The following is a 26,329-nucleotide window of genomic DNA, read 5'->3' as shown; positions in this document are numbered from 1 at the left end:
AATGTTAAAATTACTGAGCTTACATAAATTAGAGGATAGACGTAAAGTTCATTGGTTGAGTTTATTTTACTTAATAACTTGATTGTAGTGCCAGTACCTGATTATTTCTTACCTAGACGGTATTTAACTAGATTTTTTCATAATATTTCATTTATTCAACCAAGTTGCAATCATGATTATTATCTTTATAGTTATCTACCAAGAACAATAAGGGACGAAATACTTTACCAAGTAACATTCATGCTAGTTCAAAGTACTTATCATTTTAAGATAACTGTGCCTTGTATATCAGAAATAATTGATTGCTGTTTTATTTTCTTATTTATATCTTGTACATTTTTTTAATGAAATATGTTCACAACTATTTTAAATTGTAATTATCATTATATATAACTTATGAGTATTTTGTCTAACTCTGTTGCTGAATTAATGATATTGTAATGTATTTATCCAATTATTAACTTGATGTGAAAGCATTGTCAATAAGTAAATGTACACGTAGATGTTTCATTGAAAACCAAAACTGACTAAACATAGCTAAAATCAGAGTAGACATCGTAGATAAGATTATCACTTCATTTCTTTTAATACTTTTGATGTACTTCTTAAAAATTAGTTCTCGAGACTTTACTTGTTTTCATTTTTGCCTTTTAATACAGTTTTAATATCTTATTTTCAGTCGCTACTACTCAATTATGAATATGCTTCCACCTAGAACTGAGAACTCTTTCCACAGCAACTTGGCAACAAATGGCAAAAGAGGGGCTACTTGTCACACAATGGTTGTGTCACCATGTGGAGGATCCTTAACAAGGATGTAAACAGTGTAAGCCTCACAACCACATGGATAAGACTTTTCTTGAATACCAGGCATGGTTATTGCCAAGCTAAAGCCTGAATGTTAGACTAAGTGAGGATGATTTACTTCAGTAGTACCTACATGGCAAGAAACAGAATCAAAACAGATCTTTTAAATGAGATGGAGTGGCAGAGAATTTCAAAAGAAATTAACATTGGAAGTAACACATTAAAACTAGGACTGTATGAGGCAGCTTCTCATTTCAATATTGGTACAGTTAACATTCCTCCTTGCAAACGTACTGAAGAGGATTACAGACTTCAAGATCTGCTCAGTGTAGATGTTGCACAACATAAAAGCAAGTACCAAGAGGAGATGAAAATTGATCAGAGGCCTTAGAAGAGAAAGCATGATCAAAATAAGCAGAAGTATGAATTATCACCTTCTCCATAGAGATACCTGGGTCTGCCTAATGTGCGAGCCAGCGAGTCATGCGAGTCACTGTGCGAGCCATGCGAGTCATGCGAGCCAGGTTGCGAGCCATGCGAGTCATGCGAGCCAGGGTGCAAGCCATGAAAAATGAAAAATAAAAGTATATCAAATAAAAAAATTAACATGTATGTAAAATATATCGTACAATACTACTTACTCATGAGTCCATGTGCCATTTTTGATTGTTTTCAAACCCAGTTTCTCTCGGACAGAAGTATATATTAGAGCCCATTCCTTTACCGCGTTCTTCCTTGGCACGTTACCGGCAAAGAGGTGCAGTGGGTTTTTTTCCTTCCAGTCGGAACAAATTATCAGGAGAGGTAGAAAGTACTTTTTTTTGGCGTTTACTTCTGAAATCATTCAAGTGAGGTAAGTGAGATTCGGATATATGTATTTTTAATGTATTAGTTCCATTTCTTGAACATTTTCAGCACAGCCTCAGACGAGGTTAACATTGCGAAATGTAAAAGGATTTTTTTGTCAACAGTAAATTTTACTTTTTCGGGTTTGTTAGAAAATGGAAATTGAAATGGAACTTCGGCAGAGGATAGAAGAAGAAGGATTTGAAATTGCTTTTAATCCTCCCGGTGATGGAAGCTGTTTCTATCGGGCTGCAGCGTTTCAACTGGGACTTAAGTCGGAGATCTTGCACAACCTCATTTTTAATTATCTGGGAAACCATCAGTTTGACGTAAGTTGTTTAACCGTAGTATAAGTGACTGCGTGACCGACAACAGATGATGACATAAGCGACGCCCGGTTAATAAGAGTATTAAAAACAAACGGAATGAAATGAAATATTTTTCTTGTACTTAGTTTTTACATCATTTTCCTTAATTGAGCCCTAATCCAAGTCTTTTTTTTTTCATTGTACACTAGGGCTCATTATTTTTCCTTAACGTGTATTTATTTTTAAGCCTAATTTTCCTTGCCTCCCAGTTCAGAGGTTCACTTTAAACGAGCTGCATGTATATTTGTCACAATGTTCGTAACAGAGCATCTGAAAAGCAACGTTTTGGGCATCACACTTTTCTCACTGCGCACACTGAAAGACTATTGGGCAGACATTTTTTTTTAGGAAAAATGAATAGTTTAAAGTTTTGAAACCACCTGAAAAGCCGTCTCTTGTACGAGGTTTTGTGACATTTTTTTTTTTTTTTTTTTTTCATAATAGGACCAGGGAAATGACCGCTTGGCTTTCTTGTGTGACGTCGATATGGGTGGTGAAAAGGTGCCTGCTGTGTGGTCAGAAGCGTTGAAGATCCTGGAAAAGAATTATGCTAATTCTTTAGTGATTAGCGCCTTTGCAAATGTGATGCACTACAAGATCATGATTATTACAGTGCATGGGGTAAATAATTGTTGTCATCCAATGTTTCACGTTTGTTTCCATTGCTTTCAGAAAACGAAATTAAGTTTTTAACTAAGGAATAATAAATTGTTTTCTTTACATTTTATTTTACAGGATGACAATTTCGTTAAAGTTGTGGAGCCTCAGTTGGGTCCCTCAGTTGGCACTCTTTACTTCGGACACAGTGGTAATCACTACGTCCCATTGAAGCTCAAGCAAAGGGTGGGATTGGTTACTTCCATGTGCTATACATAATGTAAACAGATGTGCCTGGGTTCGTTTCACAACTTGGGCACATGTTCATATTTGACCTGTGATACGCAATTTCTGACAAACAAATAATCAATCAGTCAGGCTAACATTGCAACTAACTCGCTAAGATCTGTTTAAATTTCATACAGTTTTTTGGTCCCTGGGTTATATTCAGGACGTCACAGTATTGCTGACTTACTCAACCTTCTCACATTTGTTTCAGGCATCAAGCTATGCAACGGCGGCGAGATCTTCCAAGGGAAATTCTGAGCCACGTACTCGTAGTTTTTCCCCTAAAATCAAAGAGGAACAAAGTGCTCAAGAAATTAAAACATCCTCCGGTAAAACTTTCAAAGCTAAAAGGACAACGACAACAAAGGTACAATTTTAACGGGGTGACTCATCTAGTTCTAACCACGTAATCGTTTTGGTTCTGCCTTTTTTTTTGGTGGAAGTGGGAAGAGGCGAGGCGGAGATAAAATAAACGTCATTAGCGGTAGATACACTAAGAAACTCATTCTGTTGTGTCTAATTTCAGACACCCAAAGGACGAAAAAATCAAGAGATGGAATGGTGGGAATCCACAGAAGAATACAACCCCGGGACGAGTTTATGGAGAGGACGAAAAATATCCGATGACACATCCTCTTATGGATCGGATCTTGAAATAATTGAAGAAAAGGAAACTCCAAAAGACAAGTCATTAAAGGTATGTAGGAGGAATTTATTCGCGTTTTTAACTAGAAGATACAGAACTTCAACACTTTACCTATACAGGCCTTGCATTTTTTTAATTTAGAAGAGCAAGCAGGAAATTAAGACGACGGTTGCAGATATTAGTGATCAGAGTGTGGTTGAAATAAGCTCCGACGATGGCATGGAGGTCGATTCGCCCCTTAAACAACCCACTCGGAAAAGACAGCGTATTTCATCAGTAAGTGATTGTATACTGAGTGACGAAACTGAACACAGAACAAAACGACTGTCCAAATATTCTTCCTCCTTGATTCCTACATCGCCTAGGTGATCACTAATTTACGTTGCACCCTCTTACCCAGAACCTATTTGCACAATCCTGCGCGCCGAAGAACATTAGTCAATGTTTAAGAAAATTAGGCAACCCATCGATCTGAAAAATTTGGTTGTCACGTGACTGTTCCTACGTCCGTCTGTTGGTCCGTACGGCCATCCCCATACCTTCAAAAATAATAGAGTAGCAAGCACCATTACTGTAGGCACCTCTGTGGACATCCATGTTACAATTAATTGATAGCTGACCAGTATCACGTAATGATCACAATTGATCGTTTTTTGAGTTTCTTATCCAAGAAAAAAAATCCTCTTTTCCCGTTATGGTTAATTATTGAAATAAGTAGCTCTGCTTTTATTAGTAGCTTGAAGCCGTGCATGGAAAGGAAATTTAGAAATCAACGTCAATGCGTATATTTGTCCGCTAAGATTGCAGAATTTTTAGACACACAAAAATATATCTGAACCAAAGAATGTTGTGTAGATATCATTTGTAAAAAGTCATTGTTGTAGGTTCTTTTAGGCTCGACTACCAGCCGCTGTTGGAGAGAGCGGCAGAAATCGACCTTAATTTTTTTTTTTAATATAACAGGATGACAGCATCGAAGAATTAATCGCCAGTGTAAGTGGACTAAGTTCCAATGACAACACGCCTCAAAAGCCACGTCTACCAGCAGTTAAAAGACCCAAAGAGGACGCCCAGAGGTCACCCGCAAAGCAGAAGCTATTTGATGAAGAGTACGTAATCATTCTTTTATTGATGTAATAGAGTGTTGGGTTTAGGTGAATGGTTTTCTATTTTGATAAAAATGTGCACAGAATGGAATACAAAAAACTAATTAGTTATAAACGTCAAGGGAGTAAAAACAGGGAAATTCCCTCGAGATCATTACAAGTGCACATAAAAATAAACGTCTCTTTTGTTGTTTGGGAGGGGTAGACTAGATGGCGGCATGCAGATGTGTTAGTGGGGGTTATTATGATACGATATGAAAATAGCCGTGGTGTTTTATCAAAAGTCTATGCTTCTTAAGCAGTTTTCTTCCTGAAGCGTTAACGACCTTTTGCATTTATTGGTAGAGATAGCGACAGCAATGGGGACATCAGCGTTTTAAGAAAGGGACGTAGACTGTATGCCAACTAAGACGAAATTGACAAACTCAAGCCAGTTCAGGTGAAGAAGGTTCCTCTGGCTCCTCAAGGTCCTGTAAAGTATGAAGTGCAATACAATGATGCGGACCCTTTGTCAGTGGTTGTAGACAACTGGAAGTGGGGTAGAGCACAACCATGCAAAAGAGCGGGATTTTGCAAGGGTGGTAGAAGGACGCTTCAATTGTGTCTCGGTTTGCTAGAATGCGCAAACAAGAAGTGTGCATATTTAAAAATTCATAAGTCTCTAAACAAAGTCGATTTTAATCGATCAAAACGTTGCGTTCACTGTCACAGTGAAGCCATTAAAAAGCATTGTTCAGCAAGAAAATATGTTGAAAACGACCGGTGCCACAAAAAAATGACAGTAATCTACTTACAGGAACACGATTGCTCTCCAAAGCAAGAAGATAAGCCGTCTAAAGAGGAAGTAGAAAACATTCTCCGTATAAAACCTACTAAATCAGCAGGTCAACTACAGTTGGACGTTGTACGCGAGGCCTTACTTAGTGGTAAAGAAGTAGACGAGGTGAACGAGATAGCTTTAAGATACAGCAACAAAAAACATCTTCAGTATATACAGAGTACCATTAACAAGAAAAAGAGACCTGGAGGATCGGAGATAGAAGCTGTTCAATTGCTTAAGGACGATTTTCTTGCCAGGAAATTAGATGAAAACTTAATTATGTGTGTTGGCGACGATTATGTCATTCTTTCGTCTGAGCATAAGGTGCGATTAGGTGCACTCATTACTCTTGGCATTATTGACGAACCAGTAAGCCTCGATGGCTGTGAAAGCCGCGCGCAACACTACACAGAAATTGAGATGACCACTTACGACCCCATCTTGAGACGCAATGTCAAATTAGTCAGTATGTTTGCAGCCAAACCAGGTGAAAATTCAGATAACGTAAAAAAAATGGTGCAGTCTTTTGATGCGGCCGTTAACAATGTTCTCCCAAAAGTGGCTGGCCAATATAATGTAGATAACGAAGACGTCTTAGGACGGGGATTAGATCCAAAATCATGCGTCGGTGATGAAGGTGGTGCTCTGTGGCGTGGTCTCTGCTTGGTAAAGGGGGAAGACGTAAAAAACAAGACCATTTCAGACTTTTTCCATTTCAAACAAGACATCAACCGTAATTCCGTTTATTTTGGCGACCAAAAAAGTAAAAAGGAATTCAAATCAATAATGATGGATGCGTATAATTCTCCTACCTCTTTGCAGGCAGTAGATGCGGAAAAACGACTTGTAAAACTTATTGAAAAAAAATCAACAAATGTAAAAAAAATTAATTCTTTTAAGGCATGGTGGTGGCGAAGAAAAGCGCGTTGGCAAAAATGGTGCCGCACACAGTCATCGAGCGAAGCATCCTCTGCGGAGGTAGCAAATGCAAACTCTTTGCACGCGTCCGGATATAGGAAAAGTCTGCTGGACGTGGTAACCGTGGAATGCGCAAGCGCTGTTTTGGAGGGTGCAGAAAACAAGAGATAATCCCTTCGCCTAAAGACAGTTGGTCGTGGCCCTTCCGCGGCAGACCGCTCTGATAAGCAATCCCTTAGTATGGCCAGAGCGAGGGAAGCGTCGGCCGACGCAATTCAACAAAATCGCAGAGAAGGCAGAGGTTATAATTGATGATGACTTTGCATTGGAAACTGACGACGTCGAAAATGCACAGCAGCAGTTTAAAATCAACACAAAAGACACTCACAGGGCGGACAAAAAAAAACAAACAAAACAAAAAAGTAAACAAGTTAAGAAAGTGAAAGATGGGCACGTGACCAAAAAACAAAAGAAATTATTCCACGACAAGGTTGAAGGAGTTCACATGGACCTACTTCATTGTGATTCCTCTATGACCGAATTCACCTTCAAAGTGCTTGATACAATGGGGTATCTCGAAGAGATTTGCATCAGAAAGGAATCTGCCATCTGCTCATCTGTCTGGTGCAAAAAGGAATGTCACCACCTGATGTGGATTTTCCACAATTTGTTCAACTTTGATAAAGAGCAGCCGATTATGTACCAGTCAAAATTCACTGATCAACAGTGGAAACAAATAATTGAGGCATTCCCAGAAAACGTCCCACTGCCTAAAGTGACTTGTCCTTCAGAGGATGAGCAACAATATACGACAAACAAAAGAACATCTAAAAAGGACGCTAAATGCGCCACCTGTAAAAAAGAATTATCAGAGGGTAATATCCAAGCCACAACAGAAGGCCCTTACAGGACAATACAGAAGTCCTGGATTAAAAGAACATTCTTCTTTTGACCTCGTTTGCAGTGCATGGGAAAATTGCCGAGGAATTCTTTTATTTGCCCATATAAAACTGGAATGACACTGTTAATCGAAACACCTTTGACTGAACAGCAAAAGAAAGAAATAGACTTGAAAACTTGACTTATTTAACTTAAATATCACCCGCCGCTCTCAAAAACATCATCACGGACGGTGGGCTGATCATTTGTCAGTTTACATGTTCAAAAACATCTCAGTAAAATGGCACCTGTTGCATTTGCGAAGTGATCTTTTTATGCCTATCTACTATTAACTTTTCAAACGAGATATTTCAACTCTGCAAAGCAAGACTCTCACCTTGCAATTGTTAGTAACCAGCTAAGTAAAATAAACCTAGAAAATCAAAACAGTCAAGAGAGTAAGTCAGTTCGAGTTATACCATGGATTCCTGATTTCTTGAACCTCCCAGACAAACAAAAAATGGTTCCAGAAATATCTGGATGAGGTAAATTTCTCCTTTCTTTGTTTGCCTCTGTTTTGCTAATTGGACATAAAGATTGCTCAAACAACAGAAGGTATTATGAAATCGGCGGTTCCAAAAAATCTGGATTATACTGTAATTTTCCATATTGTAGGGAAATTGTGAGCAGCAGCACCAACAATAATAACAAGAACAAAAAACAACAACAACAAAAACATCTCTGTCTCTAAAGACTACAAAGAATGCGTGACTTCGATAGTGTTATGTAATCTATACAGTACTGATGTTATCTGAACATTGATAAATCGTTTTACTACCAAGACGCATCTTCGAAGGTATTTTTCTTCGACATTTTCTCTCCTTTCAAAACATAATATAACAGATCTTAAAATAAATAATTAAACAAATAAATAGCACGAGATAAATACAGTTACATCACGTTTTAGAATCATCTATGAAATTAAAACCGTCGCTACATGTCGCTAGTGTCACTCGCGTCATGTATCATTTAATATACAGCGTTATGTAATTTTTTCTTACGTTTAAATTGTGGCTCGCATGACTCGCATGGTTTTTCTTACGTAAAAACCGTGGCTCGCACCTTGGCTCGCATGGCTCGCATGTTTTTTTTTACGTTAAAACCGTGGCTCGCATGACTCGCATGGCTCGCATCGTGACTCGCATGACTCGCTGGCTCGCATATTAGTAAGACTCTATCTCGGGATACCTTCTCCAACTGGGCAGACACCAAAAGAGGAGTTCCACAAGGGAGCGTTTTAGGACCAATGCTTTTTAATATATTGATTAATGACTTGTTTCAGCATGTGAATTATGCAAAACTAAACGCATACGCAGACGACCATCAGATTTATTCATCTAACCTAGACCCACTTGCACTGGAAAAGTGCATTTGTCAAGAAGTTAATGTCACAAATTGGTGGTATAAAAACAATGGCATGATTGTTAACAAGAAAAAGCACCAAGCTCTAATCCTGGGAAAAACTGAGCACAATTTTTGTTTCCCAGTAAATAACTCGATAGATATATTTGGAATGACAATAGATAATAGGCTTTCTTTTGATAATCATGTATCAGTCATCTGTAAGAAAATTAATAATCAATTTAACATAATGCTTAGATTTCGGAAACTTATTAATAAGGAGACGCTATTGAAGCTTTATAAAGCCTTTATTTTGCCACATTTTTACTACTGTTCTTCTGTTTGGCATTTCCGTGGTGCGCGCAATGCCGACAAAGTAGATAGTCTAAATAAGCGCATTCTTAGGTTTATACTACAGGACTACAGCTCTCCATATGACATTTTATTGAGCAAAGTCAACTTAAAATCTTTATTCATTAGATGCCTCCAGAACTTCATGATTACGTTATATCTATCGATCACGTCTATTCTTTACGAATTATCCAGGTTATTTAAAAGATATGTTCACGGTATGGTCTTCATCTTACAATTTGCGCGGAAATCATATCATGTCCCTTCCCAAACCAAAAACAACGACATACGGTCTGCACTCTTTTTCATACTTAGCTAGCAAAATATGGAACTCTCTCCTAGACACTTACAGAACATTAAATTTTCTAGAATTCAAGCAGGAGATCCTCAGATATGAAGCTTTTCCTCAGTAGGTCTACAAGTTATGTTTACCTCTTAGTTTTCTCTCTTAGCTTTTAGTTGTATATAGTTTATAAATAATATTGAAATTGTAAGATAGCATATTTTTATTTCATTCTAGCTTTTTTTTTCCCAAAGATATTAGCTCTACAGCTACACTGAATTTCGAGCTTAAATAGAGTATATGTATGTATGTATCACCCTAGTCAGTTTTGAACAGTTTATTCATGGTAGTTCATGTATTAGGGTTGCTTTACAGACAATGTTTCTTTGTTTAATCAACCTGAGATTACTGATGAGCAGCTCTTTGAGGTCAACAACACCTTGGAGCAAATGCTTTGTTTCACCCATGTACAGTCACAGGTACACTTCATAAAATAGGCAAATGTGGCCCCTTGGCACACAGAACAGCTATTCCAGAAGTAACTCCAAGAACTAACTAAAGTGGAAATAGAGGGGTGAGAGGTAAAGCATATCAAGCTGAAGAAACTTTCAGAGAACAGCTTATGTCAGTACAAAGCAAGTGAAGATGTTTCAAAGTTAGATTACTCATGGACTGGTAGTTTCCTAAATAACCAAGGGAGGGAAGTATGACAATATTAACACCAAAAGAGGTGATGCAAAACGTTGAGAAATCACTTAAAGACTCAGCTCTGACTAAGAAAGAAGGCGAAATGCTATTTTCCCTTTCAAAAGACACAATTATGTACAACTTCTACAAGTATGCTAAAGACCATTACTAGCACCTATCAGCTCCCAAACAATCTCAGCATAGGCCTAGACAGGACAGATTTGTACATAACTGGTTGTTCCCCAAGAACCACAACACTTACATGAAATCGGGTCCAGCTGACCAAGAGGAAAAGGAATGTTTTGTTTCTTATGCAAGCAACACAAAATTTTCAACATAACACCCTTTGAACAGTTTATGAGAGGATTCAGCAACATAGAGATCCTATCGAGTCTGAAATACAGGGACAAGTCTCTATATTTCATTCTAAAAAAATGCATGAAAAGAAACTTGTCAGAGATGACCTCATATTTAAGGCATATAGCACAGCATACTGGCTTGTCAAAGAGAAAGTTTGAAATCCAAATTCCTTATTATTGGCTAATCTGCCAACATTGTTTGGTTTTCACGAAATGCAGTACTCAGCACAGGGTTCCATTGGGGAAATATTTTTTTTTGGTACTGAGCAGCTCTCTTAATGACAACTTGTTGGAGAAGGTATAGAGTGCAAATTGCTTTGGTCTTCTTACTGCTGAGGTCACATGTATCTTTCCTGAAACATAACAGAGAACATTAAAACACATTCCTTGTGGATTGAAAATGTTCTGAAAAACTACACATAGCCAATGCAAAAATCACCCTGACACTCCTCACAACTCCAAAAAATAAGCTCAGTCAAAAGGTGAAAGACTGTAGCTCTCTGGTTTCTGATTTTGAAACACTGATAACTTGTCACTTCAATGGTGTGGCTTATCACCTAAAGAAAATAAATCCACACATGATTTCACTGCACTGCTCACGCCCCAAGCTTGCACTGAAATACCATAGCAGCTTTCATCAAATTTGACAATGGGTGGGCTTTGTCAAATGACCAGTTTTGTTCACCATTCCTTACCAACACCTTTCGGAAGATTCAAAAAGCCTTCAGAGCGTTAAAACAATACAGCAGCCATACAGTAACACTATGACCACCATTTTCACAATAGCTGAAAGGGAAGAGATGAGAAGCAGAAGCCGTTCAAAGTCTTAACAGTTTGTTACTTTTACTTAAATTTTGTCTTCTTAGTTACTAAATTTATCTAAAATATATCTCTAGAGAAACAAACATGAAATTTCTTCAACAACAGTTACATAAAGTCAATTGTTGAAAAGAAAATTCTGACAGTTCAAAATAATACTTTATGAGTTGAGGTGTATACATCTATCGAGAGAGGCTTGTGTTGCTTATTTTAAAACATGTAAAAACAACCACAGTTACTAATGTAATATATCAGACTACAGGAAAATGAAGGAAAGTACCAAAAATGTATCACTACACTGTCTAGCAAGTTAAAAAATATAATTACCTCACATTTTCTCCAACATCATGAGTGTACCCTAACTTAAGTATCTGTGCAACTCTAATTGCCCCATGATGCACTTTATTGCATTGCAGTCTACAGAAATGTTGCTGGGTGGCTGTTGCTATTCACCATTTAGTTTGACTACATTTGATAATTCTAAATTTATTTTTAATAGAAAGAGAAAGTAAAACAGAAAGCTAACAAACACTAGAATTAGGAGGGCCATATGAACCACCACCACAAGCTCAGCCTGTTAAAAGTTATCAGTATGGTGAACTGCCTCACTTTGGGAAAAGTTTGGACAGGATCAGATGCATTACAGAACTGCAAGTACTCATCAATTCCAACCTCACCCTCAATACTATACGAACAACTGACTACACTTTAAAGGTTTAGTTAGTTTACATCGTTATTGAAAAATCTCAGCAACCACTATTTCCCCGAGTGCTAACCTATTTAGTTGCCAAACCTTGCCATCATCTAAGCAGTATAACTTTTAAGCCACTTAGTTGTCATCTTTTTTTTCTCATTTTTTATTATTTAATGCAATCAACATAATATGCACAGTAATGTACTATGTGCATCTTGTAATTTTTTTGAGGGCTCATTTTGTGTTTGATATTTCTGTATGTACTTTGTTCTACTTAATATTTTAACAGGATCCTATTTAATTCAAACTTGCTGCATAACTTTTTGCACTTTACATTGGTAGATATATTTTGTATATTTAAATCACTCTCTGCAGGCTCTCATTCATTCCACCTTGCCAGCCTAGAGAAATGCCGCTAATAAATTAATATATAAAACAAATTTCCATATTCAACCTGTACAAATTACCAACTCAAAATTGCATTATTTAATAGAATCAGATTTGTTAAAATGTTTAACTTTTGTTGGATTTGTTTTTGACATTACTAATTATATTATATATATTTATAAATCCATTTCATAATGGAGACCTTAGGGATGTCAGTTACAACCACACTATGAAGAGCTATGAAGAGGTCAAACTGCTCTCCATGCAGGCCTTCAAACTGTAGCTGCATAATTTTTACAACACAGCACTGAAGCAAAGCAAAACTCTCCCATGAATACCTGTAGGTGTTCAACCAACAACAAAAAAGAAGAGCAAGTAATGTTTATTTGCTGGCAGCCAGTTAGGAAAGAGGAAGTTTGGAATAATTGAGCAACTTTTTAAACAGCCCTTTGCCTCAAAGGAATCCCCATGGACAGCTCTTAATGCATTTTAGAAGAACTTGACTTCACATTTGGTATATGGTAGGCAGAGAATTTGACAGAGAAAAGAACTGTCATGCTTCTCTCTAATGTTTCACCACCTTTAACAGTTGCAACTGAGGACTATACCATGTGGTTCCTAAAATATGAACATTACAGTGGTACAAGTAAGAGTAAGTCTGTTTACCAGAAATATGGCTGATGAGGCCATAGCACGAGTTGACGAAGAATATTCTGGCACAAGAAGCCCCATTTTTTTTTTTATCTACATGTCTATGAAACTGCTGTGTCTACATACTGTAGATTATTCATCCAACTACCCTGGTGTCAATTACCAGAGACATCGGGCCAGTTATTTAAACAAAGTCTAAGTTAAACTGTGTTTAGGGCCAAGCCACAGTTTAGATATTGTCTCGATAAAGGACGGTTAAACCATGTTTAAAATACATTATTAAAACGCCCTTGAACTGCATTTTTTCCAGTGAATGGCTAAACAATGTCTCACCAGGAAATGTATTGTCTGTGGTGTTATTTGTATGCACATTTCCATATTGGAGGTTGTGAATGCCCAATTTTAGTGAAGAAGAAATGCTTTTGGTGGCAGAATTGGTAAGAGAATTCTCAGAAGTGGAAAGTAAAGGCTACAATAATAAAACATTGAGAACGAAAGCAAATACTTGGGAAGAAATTTTGCAAAAATTCAACTCCTGAAATCCAAATGGAATCAAACAGGACATGAATCAGATCCAAGGTTGCTGGAGGCTGCTGAAACTCCAATCCAAACAAGAACACAATTTGCAACATCGTGAAGCAAGAAAAACTAGCAGAGAAAAAGCTCCTGCCTCCCCAAGTGAAGTGAGTAAATCACTTGCCAAGTTCTACCAGCTTCAGTGAATCCGCTAGAGCAACCATTTGATGATGTCGCAGGAGAGGAACCTAATTCAAGACCAGACAAAGATGAGAGGGAATCTACCATGTGTGAAGCGGGGCCAAGTGAACTTGCTGATGTTGAAGTTTTTAGCAGGGAAGGAGCAAAACTTGCAAAAAAGGAGGACAGTCAGAAGTACAGTAAATTTTGAATGCCGCTGTAGTCCATCCATTTTAAAATGGCTGACCACAAAAAACCCATCTAACAACATTTAAAACTACCTGTGAGCAGGTCTAAATTACTGTTGTTCATTAGCTGGTGTTTAGACAAAGTCTAACACACAATTGGAAGAACAACATTTAAATAATCATTATTCATGGTTTAAACATGGGTTAGACCACGACTTTCATAAATGCTGTCTAAATTTCATTTAAATAACCAGCCCATCGTTTCTAACAAAAGTAACAAAGAAGTAACCTGAAATAAAATATTACAAACATTGTGTCTCTACATCAATCAAATTTTCGTTATGGATGTATTTCTTTTTTTTTTTTTTTTATTGGTAAATGCCATTACTAATCAGATCCTGTAGTAGCCTGGCTGCTTTTAAGAAATATCTCTAAGCATTTTCTTTTTAGGAAAGCCTTCAGTGCTAGTTTTTAATACTAGAGGTAATGCAAAGCACTTTTGAATATCTGCATACTTTTAAAAGTTATACAAGTGTTTATTACCAATATTAAAAAATTATCAAAAATTATTCTAGATATATCCAACTTTAATTTTTGGAATTTTAATTCATTTTGACTCTGGCTTACCGCAGCCAGACATTTCTTACAATAAAAGCAGTTTCAAAGCTGTAGTTTTAATTGTAATTTCCTAAAAATAGGCTATTATTTTAACCTTTCTTGTTCTTTATTAAGTTAAACACAGAACACACGGGATGAGAAGTGGATGAATATTCTCATGCGGTAATTATTAGATGCTGCAGACCCAAGTAGACACATTCGTAACAAGTCATTTCCATGGGTCATGAAAATGATCTTACTATGAAATCAATGTTGGACTAACCACTAACCAATTTTCAAGACCCATGAATATATCATCTCATGAAATTCCTGGGCTTTAGCATACCTTTGCGAGGATTGCACTAAGTACTTGTTGTCCATGAATTTAGCTATCTAAAAACATATATTTTCACCGCCCATAAAATAATGTTTGATTGCAATTCATGTGGTATGAGATTCATAGTGGTGAGTTTCAAGGAAAATTAATGTTTGGTTTAGAGCTGATTTGTGCCTAATCTCAAATTACCATCACATTGTTGTAAATAAAGTAGTTAGGAGGCTAACATTTGCTTTATCATTCATTGAATAAAAGTCACCAGTAATAACATCTGTGCTGACATTCTCCATCGGTTCTGTTCACGCATCTACTGTTTCACCAAGGATCCCATCTTCTTTGAACTTTTGTGGTTGGTCCATGTTAGTCTCCTATCCCAGAGAAGCTGGTTAGCAAGATCAGGTAAGGGCAATTCATTGATATGGCTAACCTGCTAGGTGACAACCTAAAGGCCCCGGAAGTGGAGCTGCAAACTTATCTTGACAGTAGACTTTTGGTGAGTTCATCAAAGAAACAGATACAAGAGATCACTGACATTGTGACATGGGTGAAGGCATTAGCGGTCTACATGTGGATTTCCTGCTGCTCACACCCTTCTAGATGGTAGGGCATGACGCAGTACAAGCTTCTGATTATGAAGACCTACCGCCAGTTCCATGGCAAGGCCTGGCTTCACTATGACACTGCCTTTTGGAAGGATGCACCTGCATCAGGCCTGGCAGACCAGTCATGCAAAAACCTCAACCTGTACAATTTCCATACTTGTTTGGTGCCACAGTCCCAGCCATCAGCTGCATCTTCTCCATTCCCTAACTCAGGCAGCTTGTCATCCAACTTCTGCAGATCACGAAGTGATAGCATCTGTCACTGGCCCTTCGGTCAATGCTGGTACTGTCACTGCTGTGATAAATGTGAAGGGGACCACCCCAACATCAACTGCCCCTTTCGTGCCTCCAAATCATATGAGCAGCACTCCCAAGCAACTACCTCATCTTGGTACAAATGCCAGCAGCATTGAGGTGGTCTATAGATCACCAAAGGCCACAGGGCATTCCATTACTGGTGCTTTTCAGCAAGATTTGGTCTCTCCTTTTAGAGTTACACCCACTAGTGCAGACAAACTGCAGCAGGAACTTTGTTTTCATCTCGATCAAAGAAGAGTGGATTTTGTGATTTCTGGTACTACTGGTGGTTTTTTTTCTTGGCTTTGATCCTTTGGCAGTATCATTGAGGTCTACGACCCAGAACATGCCATCAGCAGCACTTCACCCTGCCGTGATTGATCAGTATCTTTTCACAGAACTTCAGAAAGGTCATGCTATAGCTCCAATTCCAAACCTTCATGTTAGTTTCTTTGGAGTGACCCCAAAGAAGTACCAACATGGAAAGTGGTAGCTTATCTTGGACTTATCTAGCCCAGTGGGCCATAGCATCAACAATGGCATTCCTAGGGAGCCTTGCTCTTTACAGTACATGAAAGTAGACAATGTCATCGGTGGGATCATGTCATGCCCAACTCACTTGTCTGCCAGAACAACTTGGATTTGTACATTCCACTTTTTGGGAACTAAGGCATCCCCCTTCACCTAGATAAACTGAAGGGGCCATCCACCTGCTTAACAGTGCTTGGTATTGAGATGGATTCACTTGCCCTTCAGGCTTGTCATCCATCCATTGTTGGATACTAGGTCTTCCAAACAGTACTGTCTGAGAAAAGAGCTGGAATCTCTCATCTGCAATCTCCAACATGTAAAGTCATTCCTCATCGGGCATACCTTTTTACAGCATATGATCAACTTATTATTAGCGTTCCAAGGGGATGACCACCCCATAAGGCTTAATCAAAAATTTCATTTAGACCTCTCTTGGTGGCATGAATTCTTCCATTCTTGGGATGGCCTCAGTTATCTGTTTACCCCAATTGGGCTTCACTACCTGATTTTTTCTGTTTCCTCAGATGCTGCCAAAGCCCAGGGTTACAGCACACCCTTTGACCATCAGTGGTTTGTGGGGAAATGGTCAGCCTCTCAGCTGTCACTATCAATTGCATACAAGGAGCACTTCCCAGTGGGTCCCTCTTAGCAGCCCACCATTCCTTTGCCTTTGCGGCCTCTCATACTGCTAGTAGAGACAATTTTATTGCTGATGCCTTATCTCATTTTGATTTCCAGGGTTTCCATTGTCTAGCTACACACACAGCACCTGTGGCTACATCAGTCCTGCAGTCTTTACTGGCCCAGCTTCCCATGACTTGAAAGCAAATTATCCAATGGTCTTGCACCCTCCACTCAGCAGTCTATGGCTCTGCTAAACACCAATACCTAGCCTTCTGTGGTCAGGATACTCCTTGCAATTTATGTCATCCCTTTCTAACTGCTAGTGGACAAACAGTGATGCATTTCTGTGCATACCTTGCAGATTGTCTTCATCACTCCTTCTATTAAAGTTTATCTGTCCGCTATTTGCTCATTACACATTGACTACGGATATCCTGACCCACTCACTGACTGTCTTCAGATACAGCGGCTCTTAAGAGGGTTTAAACAACATCAGGGTTCCAATCTCCCCAGTGTCTGCCTGTGACTGCAGACCTTTAGGCCATTGTGCACAAGTCCTTGGACTTCTCCACCCCTGAATATGTCATGCTGTGGGTGGCTTGTTGCCTTGGCTTCTTTAGGTTTCTCAGAGCTGGTGAGTTTACAAAAAATGGGCCTTTCTATCCTTCTGTGCATCTGACAGTAGCAGATCTGCAGGTAGATTCCTCAAGAAATCCTTAAAGTTTCAGGGTGTTCATTAAATGCCCAAAGACTGATCCTATTCAGCAGGGCTGTTTCATTTTCCTTGGCTGTGGCTCCACATCTCTCTGTCCTGTGACTGCTTTATCCAACTACCTTCACTGTGGAGGGCCAGGCAAAGGGTCCCCTATTTATTTATCAGGATGGCCATCCTTTTTTGCAGGCCCATCTATCTTCATTCTTACAATCCACACTACAGACAGCAGGCATTCCAGAAAAGTTCTCTGGTCACAGCTTTAGAATTTTAGCTGCAACTACAGCTTCTCAGTGGGGCATTCCTGACCACCTCATAAAGAAGATGGTGCTCACACTCATGGATAGCATCCTTTCAGTAGCAGAACAAATTTCATAGCAGGTATAATACTCATAATTTCTCACTTCCAAATCTGACAGCGGGTGCTGTCAGATTTGGGCAATTTTTCTCAGGGCCATGGCCATCTGTTGCCATGAACCCCATTTCTCAAAGCTGACTGCACTCAGCTCAGAGGTCCTCCAGCTTGTTGTGGGGGCTCATGGACGGCTTGCCAGGATTTGCCAGCCATGAGAGAAGTATCCATCTACAGCTAGCTGCCAATAGTGGAAGCTCCTGAATGTTTCAGGCACCCAACCTCCAATTAGTGATGCAGTTATTAAATGCAGGTAAATGCAATTTAATGGCATTAACAACAAAAAACATCAGTCTAATATTCAGCAGTTTTCACATTCGCGCATGCACCAGAATTCTGTATTCTCTTTGTTGGAGGCATTCTTGCCTGTACTCTGAGTACATACTTGTAGCATTGTGAGGAGTGGCACCTCTTTGTCCAGGCAGTTTTTCCACACCCATTTCCTCCCCCTCTCCACTGTCTATTCAATATGACAGGTGCCTGTTCCCCTTTCCTGTGTTGGGGCTCATAGCTGGGTTGCCAGGATTTACCAGCTATGGGAGAACTCTCCATCTATAGCTAACTGCCAATAGTGGAAACTCCTGAATGTTTCAGGCACCCAACCTCCAATTAGCAATGCAGTTGTTAAATACAGTTAAATGTAGTTAAATGCAATTTAATGGAGTTAACTACAAGGAACATCAATGTTTTCTAGTAGCCAGTGGTTTTTCACATACGCGCATGCACTGGAATTCCATATTCTCTTTGTTGGAGGCATTCTTGCATGAACTCTGAGCGTGTACTTGTAGCATTGTGAGGAGTCACAGCTCTTTGTCCAAGCAGTTTTTCCCCACCCATTTCCTTCCTCTTTCTACTGTCTATTCAGTGTGACAGGCATCTGTTCCCCTTTTCTGTGTTGGGGCTCATAGCTGGGTTGCCAGGATTTGCCAGCCATGGGAGAAGTCTCTATTTAGGAGCTGGTCACCAATAGTGGAAGCTCCTGGATGTTTCAGGCACCCAACCTCCAATTAGCAATGCAGTTGTTCACATCATAAAATACTGCAAGACACCACTATCTCTTAGATAAAACCAAAATCTAAAACATTTCTTGCCTTACTTTTTTTCAAAAGGCATGCAGCAAGCGAGCACAGAATTTCTGCCAGAGATCAGTGAAATCCATCGCTTTCGCAAATGGCAGTAAGTGTTAACCATCGGTCTTTCTCTCCAAAAAATCACATGTTGACAAAATTTCTCCGCTAGCACTGCTTGAATGTGTTTGGTCCTAGTTCGTGCAAGGCTTCATCTAACCAACATCCTGTCAGACTACCTAATGTACATCAGCCTAGACAGTTTCTTTCAGTAGTTTCTTAGAAGCCTTTCATTGATTTCTTATAAGCAAAGCTTATAAGAAATAATTGTTATAAGCTTTGCTTACAAGAAACAATTCTTATGAACAAAGCCTATAAGAAATAATTCTTCATTAATTGAGAAATTAATGAAGAGAAAAAGAGTAAACCAATTTATGCTCCCAATATGTTTGCAGCACCATGTTTTTGGCTCCTTTGATTTGTTTCCAGTATTCTCTTATTAGTCACATTGTCACTAACCACTCATGGGTCACACCATCATTAGTCAGTCACAAGTCATGCAAGCTTTTTTTGTGTGAGAGGATATAGTTATTCTGAATCCCACAATGAACTACGTGAGGGGGTTGTCAATGTCAAAATAAACTGTTTTGTCAGAATAAAATGATGATTGACTGTCAAAACTTTTTCAAAGTTTTGTTGTGCTTATCTACAACAAGGTTTTTTGTTCCCTAAATCACCAGTAAGATGTACATGCATAATTAAGTATGGGGCTGTGCGGAAATTTTTCCTTTCATTTCCCTGCCTACTTGAAAAATTATTGACAGCCCTGCAAGGGGTTAATACTCCAATCACCAATAGGACTCAAACCCAGCAAAAATGCCACGAGTTAACAACTGTGCAAAAATAACAAGTGAAAATATTAGATTAAATCTAAATATATCTTTTAAAGTGCCATTATCCAAATTTAAATACATGCTACATACATGTCACTGAGGTGGCTCTGTACCAACCTTGGACCCGGTTGTACATAACCCGGTCTTTCCTATCACATCGTAAATCTGCCGGGTCTGCTATTCAGGATTGTTAACTGTCTCGTTAGATCTTTGAATTGCTCGGCAACAGAACTTTAAAAGATCCAATGCACTTGTTCTCTACTAAATGAAACTATGGTGTTGATTTCCAAACACATTCTAAGTTGGAAGGAAGAGAAAGGATAGCTGAATACCGTGGAATCCCGGTCCGCCTGAACCATAGGCGGCCCAAGCAGACTCTTAAAAACGTCCAATATGGACCGTACCACTCGCGGTAGAGAGAAAATTGACCTCGTACCCAAGTCTCTTTCGCGGCCGTGTCCAGTCTTCGTGTTGAAAGCATAACCAGAAAGAAGCAAACTTGGAAATTCAGGTAGAAAACACTCGTTTCCAGCGAAATGCGCGTGAAGTTTTGGTATTGAGACATGTCCCAGGGTGCAGCGATCTTAGATCGTAAAGTGTGGCTGAGAAAAATGCCGATCGGGAGGATTTTCGGGGCGCAAATCACCTCCGCGTGGACCAAGGTCGAAATCGGAGTGTGCAGCCTTGACTTCGTCTTTTGACATGGATAACAGTGATGGTAAAGCAAGCTTAAAACAGCAGAAATCGCCAGAAACTACGACGGATACACAGGGCATGAGTAAGTTTTTATTGATTTTACGTGTAAAATATTCAGATTTCGAAATATTTATCGTTGTAAATCGACCATATTTCGTTCCCCATACTATGCCTTATAACGTGTTCAAATTTTCAACGGTTCCTCCCGTAACTTAACACCGAGTCACACAACGCGTGACGCGTTCATGAATTCATCGTTGGCTTTTTCTCGAGACGTGAGCTTGGGCCGCCTGTGCCTGAACAAGCGACTAAATACAGGAATGGCTCCGATCTGTGATTGGATGATAAAAATAGTAAAAGTTAATAAGTTATATTTTAACTCCTTGCTCGTGAGTATTGTTTACCGCGTGTCTCAAAGCGGAACAATGAAATATCAATGCGACTGAAAACACTGATGTATCAAACAAGAAATGGTTACTTACGTAGCGAAGGGAAGGCAGCCTTTCTTGTTCAGCGAGGTCGTTCAGCGATATTCCGGCGATGAAAAAGTCATGTGCTGACTTTAGTCAGTTCAGGCGGACGATAAGAGACTGGAGCCATTCCTGTATTTCACCGCTGACAGGAATAGCTTCGACTCAAACGTTTATTAATTTTTTTCAATAATTTTTTAATAGTTTTTAAACAATTTAAAAAAAAAAAATTTTTAATTTTAAAACTAAACTAGTGAGCAGCGCTGTGCGAACAGTAGTTGTAAAACTTCTTTATTCTCTGACGCGTTTCGCCTAACTGTCGTAAACTTCTTCAGGGAGTTTTACAAGTGAACACCAAACGCCAATATTTATAAGCCATTGTTAGCGGCCATTGTTGGGACCAATGGCCATAAGGACTTGGCTGGACCTACGAAAAGGAATAGGCAAAGTTGTGAAAAATTTGAAAATTTCTTCTGAAAATTTTTTAGGCAAGGTGAGAAATATTTTTGGGAGCCACGGTTTTAGCTAAAAATTTTCAAATTTGAAAAATTGAAGCGGTTTTTTACAGATGATGCCTGGAAAGTAGTTGGCAAATTAGGTTAGGATGGCTCGTGTACTTTACAGAAAATGTGTTTTATGCTCTACTCATTCTTTCTTAAATTTAAGTGGTATAAATACCTTGTCTAAAACAGTACTGTGATACAATAGCAAACGAGATATACTCGTTCCAATACAGCGTCATGTGATAAACAGTCTTCATTAATTTTTGGAACAAGTTTTATAAAATCATTTCACTCTTTCTTGCTATGGCCGAAAACTGTTCGAAGATTGGTTGTACCATCACTGCAAACAGTCAAGGTACTTCGACATGATTCAGTGCGAGAGCTACTGCAACTGGTTTGACTGATAAGACGTTTTTTTTGGTTTGGTTTGCTTTTTTTTCCTTTTTAGGTCTAGTGGAGTTGTTAGAAATTACCAAGCAAAATTAATCCGCGACTTTCTTCCTTTAGGTGTTGTGCAAAAAAAGATGAGGAGCCCGATGAATGGATTTGTCCTTCATATGAATAATAATCTAGAAAATCAGTTTTCCACGAAAAAAAACTCCCTCGATTGCGGCCAAGCCTTATTTTTCCAGCAGAGAATGCCGTAAATTAAAAACATTGGTCGCAGCGTCACGCAACATTGCGTGATTTTCCAAACGTGACATGCAGTTTTTATTATTTTTTTAATATTATTAAATCTCCAAGTATCAGTTAATATTCTTGTAATTAAAATAATTACATCAAATCTTGCAGATGTATGGCAGATTATTTTTTCTCTGAACCTCCTAACATTTTACCATTTGAAGGGACTGGTATTGGCTATAAAAGTATAGTAAAATAAAAGGTTTTTGCACAACCTATGCATCGAGTTTTTGTTATAAAATATTGTATCCTTCTCAAAACTAGTTTATCAGAATAGGAATGAGTTACCGGGAACAAGTATGGATTTCATGATGATAGTTTCCAGATTTGTAAAAAAAGTTACTGCCTTCTAAAATTCTCAGTTCCTTTGCCTTGTTAGCCCAACCTCATGAAAACATTGCCAACAGGAGCGATTAGCAAATTATTGATACAGACAAGAGGGCCTATTCTCACATACATCCTCCTCAATCCTGTTAGCTCACTATGGTCATGACCTTTCAAACATGGTATTTATGCCACAAGTTTCCCATTTCCCTGACTAATTACTTTGTAATAGTGTTTATATGTTGACGAAATGGTTGGGTTGAAATATAATACAAAGACTTGCCAGTAGATAGTTTTATTACAGTTTTTATTCTGTGTAACGTAGGGCTGGAAAATAAACTAATAAGAGCTCCGCTCTTAGGCTTGGCTAAATCTATATATTATACGCATGAGTTGGAGCCATTCCTGTGTGCGGTGAAATACACGAATGGCTCCAGTCTCTGGTCGTCCGCCTAAACTGACTAAATAAGTTTTGTCAGCGAATGACTTTTTCATCGCCGGAACTGAACGACCTCGCTGAACAAGATAGACTCTGCCTTCTCTTCGTTATGTAAGTAGCCATTTCTTGTTTGACTCATCGGTGTTTTTACATTGGTATTTCATCGTTGCGCTCCGAGACACGCGGTAAACAATACTCACGAGCAACGAGTTACGATATAACTTATTAACTTTTACTATTTTTATCATCCAATCACAGGTCGGAGCCATTCCTGTATCCGATTTTGAAATGACTCGAATGATTACAGACCGAACTGGACGACATGAATTCCTGTTATCATTGCTTAATCAACAAGAAGTAGAGCGTGTTGTTGTAATAACCGACAGTCACAAGTTGTTTTGGTCTTGTGCTGTTGAGACTGATGCGTTTCCTGCGAGTTTTGATAAGTCTAAGGACCTTACCTCCTGTCGAATACAATTTCCTCAAGGTTATGTTTTTCCTCCCGCGTACTTGATGGGCAAATTGACAGCACGCAAACATAATGGCTTGCAAGGGAAGAATGCCATATCCATTGTAATCCTTAAGAAAATAACACACTCAAAAGGTCATTTCATTTTTAGTTCCTTTTTAACCAGTTAGCTCTTGACTTGCTCTCTACTTCGCTCTTTACTACTGATCATAGCGTTCATGCGGTGACTGAATATTAAAATGCTAAACGCCAAAAAATTGGAAATAGTTAATTTTTTGTCTCACCCAGTGGGGTGTGATTTCAAGATCTTGCAAGTTATTCCAAAACCGTTTTCGTTATCTTTCTTTGTGGAAAATATCACACCATGGTAAACTCATCTGGCTAGAATTTGCAGCAACTATTGATAATTTTCATTTTTCTGTTCCTTTCTCAGAAGTTTTCCTCAGTAACAGTGTCCGCGTACAATTAAGTACTTTTCCGGCCTTCCTATGCTCTCTGGCCTTCCGTTAAGAAATTCACGGGAAACGATGTGAAATAAGGAAACACAATGTTTTCCCTCCTTATTATGTGCAATGTGAACCTGTTCAGAAAAGTACCCAGGCTGAGATAAGATCAGCACACAAACGAATTCGCAGACACGAATTTCACTTTATCCTTGAACAGTTCACCGACGATACATTCACTCTTTGTCAGGTTTAAAAAGAAAATGTCATTCGCTTAACAGTCGGTTTTACATTTAAAAAAAAAGAATAAATGTTGCAAATACAATAGAATACAAAAGCCGAAGGTACAAAATCTAGAAGCAAAACATACAAACCTTATCGGCGTTTTCCGTATTCAAGAAACGGCACAGCTTGAACTTGGACGTTAACTGAACTAAAACTAAACGTGCTTATTACAAAATATGCATGATGAAGGATCTTTAGGTGTAGAAGAGTCCCTTGTGACATAAAGGTCGGTAGTTCGTGCATCCAACGAAAACAAAGAAAAAAAAACTACCAAAAAAACTACCAAGTGACTGAAATATGCTAATGCAAATACCGCAGTAACAACCAAGCTGAGATAAGATCGTGTGTATCGACTACTTTGCTCAAACTGTTTTCAGTACTATTTCAAAAACGAGTGCGAGGGTTTCATCGGGTGTCCAAAAGCGAGAAAACATTTGAAACCACAAGGCCGCAGGCCGAGTGGTTTTATTGTTTTCGAGCGTTTGGAAACCCGATGAAACCCGAAGCACGAGTTTTTGAAATGACTTCTCCAAAGAAACAATACAAAATTATGCAGTGTTGTATTTTTCCCATTTTTCTTTAAAATGCCTTGTATGTGTGATTTGTCGTTTTCAGTCGGCATTCATTGTATTTGTGACCTTTTGTTTTTAATTATCCAATAGTTTCGCGTTACACCAAATTTGTGTTCCAAAAACGTTGTGAACTTGAAGTACTTTAAATGTTGTTTTTGCCATGGCCGAAGGAAGATTTCGCTTTCCAAAAACAATCGAGGAAGAAGAACTTTGCGTAAAGAGGGCAGTACCGAAGTCTACTAGATATAAAAATAAGTGGGCAGTAGGTATTTTTGAGGATTGGCAACGAGTGCGAAGTGTCAAGTTTCCAATAGTCGAAGTTGGTAGAGTTTTCAGAGAGTATGAATTGGACAAAGTTCAGCCGCTTACTCGGCCCATAACAGAGATGGACGTATTGACGCTGAAGTATTGGTTATCCAAATTTGTTCAAGAGGTGGCGAAGTATTCCAAAGATCCATAACTTTCGAAAACGTGGTGCCAGATTGTCTGCGGCATTTGCTGATTCATGGTGGAAAAGAACCCTGCCATCGAGTTCAATCCCTCGGACTCTTCAGACAAAAGGTGCGTGAATTGGCGTTATTGGAGAGGGGGCTGTTTGATATTTTAAAACTTAAGGAAATTGCATCGAACTTTTCTTTTATTTTCATCAGATCTGCTATCTTTAGACGAATATTGAACGCAGAAATGAAGGATGGGACTCGAGCTGGCGTTGGTTTGAAAGCGAAACAAAAAGAAAAAGAGCCAGTCATTGATGAAGAAGAAAGGCAGCTGTGACAAAGTGGAGTATTTGGAATGAAGACGGCTAAGTCTTTGTTAAATGTTGTATATTACTATAATGGCAAGTTATTTGGTCTCCGTGGAGGATTGCATAGGCGAATCTGCTTAGAGAATTTTGAAATAAGTGATAATTACATCCCTTTTGAAGAAAATGCGTCCAAAACATCTCATGGAGGCTTGCTTGATTTGAAATATGAACCGCGCGTCGTGAGGCATATTTGTCATTCTGTGGGTGAACATCATTAGCCTTGTCTTATTGAATATTACCGCCTTTATATTGGTCTTGTGCAAATTTGCGCGAAAGAAGTTGATGCATTCTATTTCGGGCCTAACGCGAAAAGAATGTGCTTTGACAAATTACCTGTGGCTATTAATACGCTCAAGGCTGTGCTCTAACGGCGCCCGGTCGCCTGAGGCGACTAACATTTGGCCTCGGGCGACTGAAAATATTTTCTTGGTCGCCCGGCCGGGCGACTGGCTAGTGTTGGTTTCTTGATTTACAGTCAAAAAAAAAAAAAAGAAAATGTTGTTCAATCGGGCGCGCGTTGATATTCAAAGGTCGTTCCACGTGAATTTACGTGTAACATAATTATCGACTTTGATCGTGACAAGCTGCACAGTTTTCGATTTTAACCGCTTTTCCAAATAGTATTATAATTTTTCCTTTAAATTAGGATGGCTCGTTAGTAAGTTTTTGAAAAGCAATTGTTACTTCTGCTCTGACAGGCGTAAAGTACGGTCGACGATTAATAAATCGCTAAATGAACACGGGAGTCGTTCTTTTAAAAGAAAATGTTGTTCCATCGG

At 38.8% G+C, this 26,329-nt stretch overlaps 3 long non-coding RNA genes and 2 pseudogenes across 5 annotated transcripts; 4 read left to right on the top strand and 1 right to left on the bottom strand.

Annotated features, from left to right (window-relative positions):
- The first annotated feature begins 1,685 nt into the window (after positions 1–1,685).
- Positions 1,686–6,587, top strand: LOC149034310 (uncharacterized; annotated as a pseudogene). Its single transcript, XR_016182719.1, has 8 exons — positions 1,686–1,982; positions 2,466–2,642; positions 2,757–2,864; positions 3,118–3,273; positions 3,433–3,603; positions 3,694–3,828; positions 4,516–4,661; positions 5,004–6,587. The product of XR_016182719.1 is annotated as an uncharacterized LOC149034310 (transcript).
- On the bottom strand, positions 2,078–20,213 carry LOC149034308 (uncharacterized). 2 transcript variants are annotated; one of them, XR_016182723.1, is made up of 4 exons: positions 19,981–20,213; positions 3,949–4,091; positions 3,094–3,187; positions 2,078–2,555 (listed from the first exon to the last, which is right to left on the bottom strand). It is a non-coding gene; the product is annotated as an uncharacterized LOC149034308 (long non-coding RNA). The 2 variants fall into 2 exon arrangements; XR_016182724.1 differs by lacking the exon at positions 3,949–4,091.
- On the top strand, positions 16,973–18,005 carry LOC149034309 (uncharacterized; annotated as a pseudogene).
- Positions 20,214–20,314: 101 nt separating the features above from the next.
- On the top strand, positions 20,315–22,431 carry LOC149034307 (uncharacterized). Its single transcript, XR_016182726.1, has 2 exons — positions 20,315–20,641; positions 22,040–22,431. It is a non-coding gene; the product is annotated as an uncharacterized LOC149034307 (long non-coding RNA).
- A 2,684-nt stretch (positions 22,432–25,115) lies between these two features.
- On the top strand, positions 25,116–26,288 carry LOC113681387 (uncharacterized). Its single transcript, XR_016182722.1, has 2 exons — positions 25,116–25,306; positions 25,396–26,288. It is a non-coding gene; the product is annotated as an uncharacterized LOC113681387 (long non-coding RNA).
- The last annotated feature ends 41 nt before the right edge of the window (positions 26,289–26,329 follow it).

This window comes from Pocillopora damicornis, chromosome 14, assembly GCF_964200805.1.
Source record: "Pocillopora damicornis chromosome 14, jaPocDami1.2, whole genome shotgun sequence".
Lineage (NCBI taxonomy): Eukaryota > Metazoa > Cnidaria > Anthozoa > Scleractinia > Pocilloporidae > Pocillopora > Pocillopora damicornis.
This window is presented reverse-complemented; position numbering and strand designations above follow the sequence as displayed.